The following is a 12,344-nucleotide window of genomic DNA, read 5'->3' on the forward strand; positions in this document are numbered from 1 at the left end:
TAAATAAATAAAAATATATCAAATAGGATTAGAAATCAACATCTAATTAGATAACAAGCCTATGGGCCAAATACCATGATAAATAAATATAAATATAAATATAAATATAAATAAACTAGAGGTATGGTAAATAAATAAAACCTCTTTTTATATTTACTCCATAAATTTGTTTATACTTACAAATACTCAAAAAAGAGATTTTATTTAGGTGAAGTCTATTGGCCAGAATTATTATTAATACCATGCAAAAAAATTTATTAACCCTAATATTAATATTAAAAGATTAATAATAATATTATTAAATTTAATCAATTTGGATTAATACAATATTAAATTTGTTATATTATAATATATATTAATATATCATGATATATATTACCTCTACATATATATGGGAGGGAAGAACAAAGGCATAGAGTGAGGTGGAGAGATAGAGGAAGTGACAAGGGAGACATGGAGATAAACTAAAGGAGAGGGGAGAGGAGGAATGGAGAGAGAGAGAGAGGAACGAGAGAGGTAGAGAAGGGTAAGAGAGAGAGAGGGGGACACAAAGATGGAGGTGGGAGAGATAGAAGTAGATATGGAGGGAGATAGTGAGAGGATTGGAGGGTAGAGAGGGAGAGAGAGAGGGGGGGAGAGAGGGAGGTAGGAGAGAAAGGGAGAGAGAGGAAGGATGAGAGAGTGGACTTGAGAGAGAGGAGGAGAGAGGGTGTTAACGGATAAATTCCCCTAGGGTCTTTGGGTTGAAACCCTAGCAGATCAGAGGTTTTCTATACAGAGAAACACACATTCCATATAGCCATAATGCTAATATAAGCAAACTATATGATAAGGGGCGTACCTGGGGGTCCTACGTTCGAGAAGATCCTTCTAGGGTCCAAACCCTCTTGGAGTTCCTTTTGCTCCTTCAACTTGCAAAACAATCAATTCAAGAAAGTACAGCAGTATATGGACTAAACATCATAAAGAAATCATCTTCATAGTATATTGAAAGGTAGTTAGTTATGCAATTAAACAACCATTCATATATGAATCATAACATGGATATCATAAACAGGAAGAAGATTTATATCAGGAACAAAGACAAGTGTTTCTTTTATTATAGACAAATAAAGTACAGAAAGGAATAATTTCACCTGATTCGTCCTTTCGCGGGCTCCAAGCAGAACCGTCCTCCGGATTCGTCCAGTCTCAAGCCTTTAACAAACTCCTTCCATGACTTACTCCATGATATCTCAAGTAATAGATAGACATCATCACACAAGGAAACAAGGGTTTCCTGTAAATGGGGGAAGTGCAGGAGGCACTAGGATCTTCAAACCTGGTCAGGGAAATCTCAACATAGTAACCTTTCTCTCTCTTATCCCCTCTTTTAGGCCTTCCCATTGAAGCCTTTTATACTTCTCCCAAAGTAGTTTTCTAGTTGGGAATTCGTTGGGAACAGTTGGGCCACGGGAATAACAGGTGATCAACAGGTAAAACCCGCGATCTTCGCCCGAAATTAAGGAGATTTAATTTTTTTAAGTGTCTTAAGACATATACGCGGGTTGGGTATACACAGACCCGCGTACACATGTGTTTAGCTCAGGGCAATGTCGCGTATAGGGAATAAAACATTGTTTTTTAAATTTTGGACCAGGTTTGGAAGGAGGAGTTGCCATGGGCCATGAGTGCAGCATCACAAACCTCAAGAGTGAGATTTGGAGCTATAACAGATGCCCCCTAATATATGAGGTCAAAAGGGGTACATGATGGCTGAAATATATTAAGCAAGTACATGGAAAGGAAATCTACCAAAAACTGAGAAGGACTTCACCAGAGTTCAGCCTGCTAAGCCACAAAAGGAGATAAGAAAGAAACACTGTCTAAGGCAGGCATACCCATGCTCAGAAAAAATAAAGCATGTCCGCATATCAAGTACAAGCGGATCCACTAAGTATACAAGTATAAAGAACTGGAAAATACATAATGGATCATCTGATCATGATTGAACAAGTACATGTCTGAATATCACATATAAGAATGTCAATGATGCTGAAGAATAAACCAGATCACTGATATCAAAGACTGATCACACAAGGTACCAACTTAACATGATGGAATAGGATGGTACTACACTGCAAAATCAGGTGCCAACATATAGAATGTCGCCATGAATGACTGCAACATATAAGGTGGGGTGGTAACAACTAGCAACAACAAGAGAAACTGGCAAGTGAACCAATGAATGCTGATGCAACCTGAGGTCTTCAACGATCGCCGTGGTACATTTATGCACTATGGGAATAAATGATCTGGAGTTGACCATGTGAGAAATCATTTGATTACTGGTCATTGATGTATACCGTTAACAAACGTGAGACTACTCACCGATAATGATAATGAGCGTCAAGGTACCCAGTACAATCTAACAAGTGTGAATAGATGAGCTGGAGTCGAACACCTGTAAGAATCTATCAATCAGGAGACAATGATGGTTTCCCACTGTTGATAGCGAAGGATCTGCCACTAATGAATGCAAACCCCAAGGTACTGCCAAATGGACTCTAGATCTTTGCCCCAGAGCAATGAGTCGAAGTCGATAGGGAAAGATCCGCTAGAAGGAAGGCATTAAGGCATCCTTCATCAATCTAGCGCGAGTGTAACCCGTAGGCAAATAATGTGGGAAGAATCGGACGAAAAAGATGTAGTAACCCAACTGAAGTACGTTTCCGGTGTACACAAGATGTAGCTAGCGCATGACAGAAACCCTTTGAACCAAACAATAATGAAAGCTGACATAGAGGCGAGGTATCCACCAATAGGGTCAAATGGAAACCAAGGTATTGCACGAATCCCAATGTGTAATAATGTAAGCTGATGTCGAACATAAGGGAAACCAATCAGTCAAAGACCTATGATATTGATCGATGCTGAGCACAAGGTGACCTATCAATAATGAAAATAGGGCTAGGGTGCAGCTCTAGGCCTGTCCTCAGAGCAAGATGTCGTCGTCGATAAGCACAAGACCCACTAGCAAGAAGTCAATGGGGACCTTCTCAAACTGGCACGAGGAAAGGACCAATATAGCTGATGTGATGATAGACATGATACTGACAATAAGGGATGGCCGACTGAAAAATGAGTCAAGAGACACCGCAGAAAGGCCGACTCAGGCTAACTTCCCTTGAACAAAACCATGACTCAATGTGACTACGTGGCAGCATACGATGACTCTATATAAGTTCGTCATGCAGGAGGCACGAACGAACCCTCCATATGATTGGAAGAGATAACTAATCGGGGGAGAACTAACTCAATAACAAGGTTAAGGTGTACCTAAGTCAAACTAAATCCTGCCCAAATAGAGGAGACTTTGTTTTGAGTGCTTTGTTCAAGGGCGACACGACTGACTCTAGCTACCAACAATAAATGGAAATATTGTCCCGTTCCCGCTCTTTTTTTTGGAATATATAATTTTTTTGTCTTTTTCTGTTAAGCTGGAAAAAGAATAAAAGAATGCTATAGTACAGTGGAAAGAACGAGTGTCGATGAAACAGATGATCTAGTTCCTGGGATTGGAACAATCCTATGCTCAATGCAGGGAGGCGAAAACTGGTCAATGTTACTCAAAGGTGCATTCTTTCCACGGGTCAGGGTGAGTCAAGTTGTAGAATTCAAAGGTATGCAAGTTTCATTTTGAAGCCGTCATGGTCAAAAGTTGGCTTAAACACGAGTCTAAGTGAAGCTGGCTAAAGGCCAAAAGGTGCAAATGGTCAAAATGAAATGCAGTAGTACAACTCAAGACAAAGGAGCCTCTAGGGTACAAGGCCAGAACAAAAGAAAAGAAGCAAACAGGAATGAGTCTTCATCGCATAAGTCATGGCAGGACTACAGAGGACACCCGAGCCTACTCAAATCAGAGCAGCATGGGCAACAAATGTCAGTGAGGTGCTAACTACGATGCCCATGTAAAGGATGGCTTCTATCATCGTTTCATGATTTAGAGAATCGGCGAGTGAAGATGGTTTACGAACCATAACACGATGGGATCGTCCCTATGGCAAATGTATAGACAGATGGAGGCTAGTATGCATAATGCAACGGAAAAATGGCTTCCCTAACCTATATGCCAGTGAAAAAAAAGATACCTGCCATGACGGGTTAGCAGTCATGGAACCGTCTCGAAACTGTCGAAAAAACGTCCAAAATGTCCTAAAAATCAAACCATTCTCGACATTCCAAGCTCCCAAGTTAAAAGTTACATGAGGCCAAACAAAATAAAATTTTGAAAAAATTTTGCATTTTCAAAACCTATAAAAGAGTTTTTGGACTCACCATTTTCACCATTTGAGTTTGAGAGCAGAGAAGTGGAGCAAAAGAAGCAACTTTTCCATACGCCAAATTCAACCGTTCAGATTCTTCCAAAATCCCCAGGTAACTCTTATACTTGTCTTGCAATCAATTGTGACTAGTTTTAGAATTTTTAATTTATGTTTTACCATTGAATTCTTTGTCAAAAATTTCATTGCGGCGTATACGCAGGTTGGGTATATTAAACTCGCATACACGCAGGCCCTACACACGACTGTGTGCAAATGGACCAACGTATACGCCGCTAACATTTTAAACAAAAAAACTAGCGGTTTAAAATCATTTTTTCTTCAGGATGCCAGTCACTTGGCGATAAAGAGAGAATACCTCAGTGGATGATGAGGTCATGAACGATCCTAATGCTTTGGATGCCTTATAGGGATGTGGTTTGCTAAAATTCTTCAAATTGCCAAATATGAAAGCAAACACACGTCTGCTTGAGATGCTCATTGATTACTGGAGTATTGATGATGATTCGTTTATGATTGACCAGATGCCACTCAGGATAGAAATGGATGACATTTATTTCATCACAAGCCTTTCCCGAAGGGGAGAGGTAGTACATTCTAGGGGCAAGACACGAGGTAGTCTCTCGATTGAGGATTACGTACACATATATTGCCCGAGACATCCAAAAAAGGTTGGAAGTCAGATTTCAATCACACATGTGGAGAGTTTATCGCCGAGGATAATCCTATTCACCATAGCTAGAGTGAATGGATTAGCTTCTCTGCACTAGGCATCACGGCTAACCATGAGCTTGGCAGTAGACTGTCTCACCACCGTGTTTGACTGGTCAGCTTGAAAAGGTAGCTCACTTCCATCAAGAGAGGGCAGACCAAAAACTTCGGATATGGGACTATTTTGTGTTCTTTCTTCTTTGAGAGGGTCCCTACACTCCGCCCTAGGGTAGCGGTTTCCATCAACACCCCACGAGATCCACGCATGGGCTGGTGGGCTGACCTGATGAAACGTCTAGGAGGTGGGGACGTCCCACGGACTGCATTTGACTATGACTTCTCTTCCTGGTGGGATCAACAGATCATCACCATAGATGACTACCCTTATGCTGGTTGGAATTCTGAGGAGATCCCGATCTGGTATTACCACTGACTGCAACATGGGGCGACATTGGTAAGTATTTTTTGATTTTATGATTTTTTTTTTTGTATTTTTCAAATATAATAATGAATTTTGAATTTTTTTTTTGATAGGATTCAAATGACCAATATGATGATCATGTTCCAGATATTGGGCTGGTATGAACAGATGAGTTCCCACGGCACAGACGTCACAACCGAGGGGCCGAAGAGGCAGCTGTAGATATAGAGCGACTACTTCACACAGTTTAGTGGCACTTGGTGAGACTCACTCACGGAGTACCGATGGCGGTGGTAGAGGATCTTCCTGAGGATATGTAGCGTCATGTGGTTGGCATGCCACGTGACTGGGTTCGCACTTTTAGGCGTGTGGCCAATGCGATAGCTACCTACTTAGCCGCTCATCCTGAGCCGGGGCATTAGATGTACTAAACATGATTATGGGAATTTGAGTCCCAATTTTGTATATTTTTTGGATAGACTTATGTACACTCGAGATGTTTTATGATATATATAATATATATATATATATATATATACAGTTCGACTTTTTGATGCTTGATTTTATTGTGATGAATGATTAATGTGCCAGTCTAATGCTTGATTAGCGATAGAATCAACTAACCAATTATGAGATCTTAGAATGTGAAAATAATTAATATAAGTAAATGATCTTTGCAACATCCTCACCCTTAAATACTGGCGATATAAACATGGATCCCTTACCCGATAAATGTTATTCATTTGTGCCACTATCAATTGTGAATCAAGATAAACTACCGACGAGTCAATTTCGTGAGAAATTGCCTCGGATAGTAAATCAATGACGGCAGTATACTCAGCCATATTATTTGAAGCAGCACCAATGCATACTGCCCTTGATACCATCAGCTGACCAGTTGGATAATAGAGTACCCAAGCTGCGGAAGCAAGGTTCCGAGTGTGCTGACTAGCACCATCGGCGAATCCAAAATAGACCAAGTCATCCATCAACACCTGCCACAGCAGACCAAAAAGTGTTGATATCAAAAACTCTCGATGAGATATGTACAAATATACACAATGTACAAAGAAGCCATTGCCTAGCTCCTACTTAAGCAAAGTACTTCTTGAGGTAGAGCCCATTTCGGGGCTCCGCTAACTTGTTTCCTTCAAAATCGATTAAATCATACGACCCTTTTTCTAAAACTCGTTTAATAATGAAGGGACCGTACCACATAGGCTTAAACTTGCCTGCCCCCAAGGTGTCCTTATCTTGGTCATAGACCAAGACAAGGTCACCTTCAGAAAAGACTTGAGGACGGACAACTTTATCATACTGTGTTTTAACCCTTTTCTTATGAGCCTCATTCATCGTGGCGGCATCTCGACGCTGCTCATCGAGATGTTCCAAATGAAGGAGGCGCTCTTCGAGACTCGAAGTCTCTGGAAGGAGCTCAACAGCTAACTTAAGAGATGGGATTTCACATTCGATAGGAAAGATAGATTCCATCCCATAAACTAACTGAAAAGGTGTAAAACTAGTAGTAGTCTTCACGGAGGTTCGGTATGCCCAAAGAGCCGGATACAACGTAAGATGCCAATTGGACTGATTTTTGTCAATTGTCTGTTGGAGGATCATCTTAAGAGTTTTGTTGACCGTCTCGACTTGTCCATTGGCCTGAGGATAATAAGGAGATGAATGCTCCTGCCGGGAACCTAATTTGAGAGCCAATTCAAACATTAGTTGATTCTGGAAATGACTGCCATGGTCAGTGACAATCTCTCTCGGGATACCAAACCTTGAGATAATCTGATTAAAAAGGAACAATGCCGCCGTTTCACTATCGTTTTTATAAGTGGGCATGGCCTCGGCCCACTTCGTAAAGTAGTATACGGCCACGATAATGTACTTGTGATTCGCTGCTGAAGGCGGATTACAAGTTGTAAAATCGATACCCCACTTAGTAAAATGACCAACAATGACAACGGGAGCTGGATGTGCGTACATCTTTCGAGTATAGATTTCACAGGGGTGACATCGTTTGACCGCTTCAACACAGTCTTTGAAGAGCGAAGGCCAAAAATAGCTAGCACGCAAGATGCGTTAGGCTGTAGCAAGCCCTGATAGATGACCACCACAAGCTCCACTGTGGCAGTCATTGAGCACTGACTCTGCTTCCTCTAAGGTTAAACATCATCGAAGGATTGAATCAAACCCTTGACGATATAATGTATCACCTATGATAACATAGTTCTTGGCTAGGTGACGTAATTTCCGACGTTCATCCTTAGAGAAAGTAGAGGGAAACTTCGAAGTCTGGAGATAGACAATGATATCTCCATACCAAGGGTCGAGTGAACAGATGAGGAATAAATGTTCGTCGGGAAAACTTTCCTCATAAATAGTATCCTCTCCACAAGGCAGCTTGGAAATTAGCTTGGTGAAAACCATGGATTTCTTATACTTGACGGATAAGAACTCAAGATCAAATTCTTGTAAAATAACTATCCATCGGTTATATTTGCCCCCAATCACTCGCCTACTGAGGATAAATTGAAATGGATTGACCGCCGCTAAGACAAAAGTTTTGCGTAGCAAGATATAATGACGAAGCCACTGGACAGCATGGATAGCTGCCAAAGCCAACTTCTCAACCAGAGAATAGCGAAGTTCAGGACCTATTAAGCCTTGGATCAAATAATAAATCACATGCTCCGTGAGAGCATCGTCTTCCTGAACGAGAACCATAAAAATGGTTGATTCTGTTGCAACGAGATATAAAAGGAAGTCCCTACCATAATCCGGTGGACTCAAAAGCAGGGCAGAGACTAATGCCTTTTTCAAAGCATCAAACGACCGCTGCATAAAGTTGTCCCATACAAATGGAACTCCTTTGCGTAGCAAACGCATAAACCCTTTAGTGATCTCGGCATAGTTTGCTATAAACCGTCTTAGGAAATTAGCCTTCCCTTAAAGACTTTGAAGTTGTCGAATTGAGGATGGGGGAGGCAACTGAATTATTCCCTCAACCTTGAAGGGATCAACCCAAATCCCTTCATTTGACATGATGAACCCTAATAACCGACCGGACGTAACCGTGAAAACACACTTGTTGGGATTCAACCAGATTTTATAAAAACGACATCACTCAAAAACCAATCGAAGATGACTAGGGTGATCAGTTCTCTTTCAAGAACGAGCAGTGAGATCGTCCAAGTATGCTTCAATGATATGTTTAATGTCATGGAAAGCATATGACATGGCCCGCTGGAAAGTGGCTCCAGCATTTTTAAGACCATAAGGCATATTTCCGTATGCAAAGGTACCCCAGGGACATATAAAAGTTGTCTTATGTTGATCTTCAGGACGGATAGAGATTTGATTATACCCAGAAAAACCATCCATGAAGGAAAAAATCTCATTACCTGCACACTCGTCAATAATCTGATCGATGAATGGTGTGGGGTAATTATCTTTTGGACAAGCTTTGTTTAGGTCTCTAAAGTCGATGCATACTCTGATTGTTCCTTGCTTTTTATCCACATGGACTGGATTAGAAACCCAATCGGTAAGAGGAACAGGGTATATGAAACCCGCCTTGAGCAGCTTCTCTACTTCAGCTTTAATGGCTGCTGCTTTCCTAGGATTAACTGGCCGAAGCCTTTGACGAACTCCTTCCATGACTTACTCCATGATATTTCAAGTAATAGATAGACATCATCACACAAGGAAACAAGGGTTTCTCGTAAATGGGGGAAGTGCAGGACGCACTAGGATGTTCAAACCTGGTCAGGGAAATCTCAGCATAGTAACCTTTCTCTCTCTTCTCCCCTCCCTTAGGCCTTCCCATTGAAGCCTTTTATACTTCTCCCAAAGTAGTTTTGTAGTTGGGAATTCGTTGGGAACAGTTGGGCCACGGGCACTAACAGGTGATCAGCAGGTAAAACCCGCGATCTCCGCCGAAATTAAGGAGATTTAATTTTTTAAAGTGTTTTAAGACATATACGCAGGTTGGGTATACACGGACCCATGTACACACGCGTTTAGCTCAGGGCAATGTCACGTATAGGAAATAAAACACTGTTTTTTAAATTTTGGACCAGGTCTAGAAGGAGGAGTTGCCCTGGGCCATGAGTGCAGCATCACAAACCTCAAGAGTGAGATTTGGAGCTATAACAGAGGCAGGGATAGAGAGATGGAGTTGGTGGGGGAGAGAGGGAGGGAAAAATAAATACATATAGAGTGAAAAGTGGAGAAAGAGGGAGTGACAAGGGAGAGATGTAGAGAGAGTGTATGTTTAGGGGTGAGATAAAGAAACAAAGAAGGAGATATGGAGATAAGTGGGGAGAGAAGTAGAGACGGAGGGATATAGTAACAGAGAGAGAGAAAGAGAGATGGGGGAAGAGAGAGGGTCATTTATGAATTAAATGTTTCATAAGTATATATAATTAAATGACAAAAGTATTAAATAAATATAAATTAAGTTAACAGTCTTTAATTAATTTAAGGAGGCATCAGTCCCAAGGGACGTGTATTTTTGGGTTCTTGACCAGTCAATTCCTATAAAGGAGAACTGTCATAACCTTGTAACGATCATCCTTCATCTGAATAAAAATGATATGTTTGAATACATCATTGTCTTTGAGTATTAATTGTGCAAGAACAAATTCGTTGCTATAGTGGTATCAGAGCCCCTCGAACTCTTTTGCTTGTGTTGGTTTCACTCACAATCCCACACTCCTCTGCTCCGCTGATCCCATTTGCATCATACACCACTGTGGCACACTCCAATCGTCGCATTATCTGCTATAACCTGCGGCATGATCCGTTGTTGGGTCCCTATAATACTAGTTATTACCCCATTACTATTGTAGTTGTACCCCTTATTAATATTGTTGTGCCCCTATTGTCCCCATATTGTTACTACTGTGCCCCATAGAATCCCTCTATTGTTATTTTTGTGGCTTTATATTATTATTGTTAGGTCCGCTGTGTTATATTGTGACTCCTTAGACTCCTATATATAGAAAGGAGGTTTTTTCATTTGAATCATCCAAGAATTGTTCATTTATGCAATGTAAAGGAGGTTGGCCCCTTGAAGAGGCTGAATTTTAAGGCGTTGATCTATCTTTTCTATCTTTTTCTTGAGCTGGTTTTGTAACATTTGGTATCAGAGCTTTGGATTCTAGGGTTTCGCTGCTCCAAATAGGTCATCATGGCATTTTTGCTATAACTTTTTTTTTTGTGACGTTTCAAAAGCTAAAAAAAAAATCCATTTGAGAAGACATCATGCTGAAGCTCGGGTCCAAATTTCAGAGTTTCTCGCGCTATATTTGCGGAGATATGATCTGAGGAAGTTGGTATTTTTGTAGACTCCTGAATTACATTCCAAACAGGTGACCTGGGGAAAATCATCATAACTTTCTCTCTGAGCATCGGATTGAAATTTTGTAAGAAGGTACAAAAATAGGAAGTGTTCCTCCAAAGGTCAAAACAGGGACACGTGGCATGTCGTACAAGTTCGCTCTACTGAATTAGTCTATAATTAGGTCACTGTGGGAGATTTGGAATAACTCTTCATTGGAGAATCCAATTGGGGTAAGACTTGTGGCATTGGAAAGAGGACACAAAGGGCTACCAGAGGTTGCAATTTCAGAATTTGATGATCCGAAATTACAAAGATACATCAAAGGCAATATCAAGCTCCTACAAAGTGAAAAAAGGTGTGTAGATTTTTTAAATTTTTGCTTAAGCTTGGTTTGAAAAATTATTTTGAAGGAATTCAAAGGGCATAGTAGAGCATTAGTATCGGTAACTGATGCCCCGAGGAAAGAAAATGCAAACACCTAGTAAGCAATCTGAAATCTCTAGCATGACTCATGAAGAAGAGGAACAAATGCTACAAGATATATCAAAATTACAAGACCAAGTGCAACAAATTTCACTCTCAGAAAAGCTAACAGAAGCTAAGATAAATGGAGTGGAATCTAAGATAAAGGGCGTGGAAGCCAAGATTGATGATTTGAAGATAGATTTGAAGGCAGATTTGAAAAATTTTCTACAAGAAATACTTACTAATGGTGAAAGGGGAGGAAAGGAAACTCATGATGCAAACAAAGCAAATGTTAATCATGATTTCATAGACTCTAATGTTGGATCGAAGACGCACCATATTCCAAAAATCGATATGAAGAAGTTTGATGGCAAGGATCCCGCAACATGGATATTACAGATGGAGAAATTTTTCGATCGCAATAATGTGCAAAACACACAAAAGGTACGTATTGCAACTTTATATTTGGAACCAAATCAGTTTGTATGGTATCAATGTCTTTGCTCTCGTAAACAATTTATCACTTGGGCAATTTTTACGGAAGAATTGATAGACCATTATGAGGATACAAAAAGCAACACTTTTTTTAGCCAATTGATAAGTCTCAAACAAAAGGGTTCAATAATGGAGCACATTGAGGAGTTCCAAAAATTGAACATAAGGGTAAAAATTATTCCAGAGGAGCATAGGATTGATGTGTTCATAGGGTCTTTAAAGGATAATATCCAACATGATGTTCACCTTTGGGAACCTGATTCATTAGAGAAGGCATTCAAGTTAGCAAGAAAAATGGAAAGAAAAATTATGGCAACCAGGAAGCATACCACTCACAACTATAAAGACGGAAGTGTTGTTGCCGCTAGTCTTCCACAACCTATAAGATTGACACCACAAAAATAGGAAGAAAAAAGAGCAAAAGGGCTTTGTTACAGTTGTGATAGCAAATACACTAAAGGTCATAAGTGTGCTGAGAAGAAATTATTCTACATAAATTGCGAAGAGGAAGAAGAAAAGGAGCAAGAAAGGTCAAAAGAAGAGGATATACTCCAGGAACAAAGCCTAGATGAAGAACAAA

Source organism: Pinus tabuliformis, chromosome J (genome assembly GCF_031772625.1).
Source record: "Pinus tabuliformis cultivar Carrire ecotype Pingquan chromosome J, CPIR1, whole genome shotgun sequence".
Classification (NCBI taxonomy): domain Eukaryota; kingdom Viridiplantae; phylum Streptophyta; class Pinopsida; order Pinales; family Pinaceae; genus Pinus; species Pinus tabuliformis.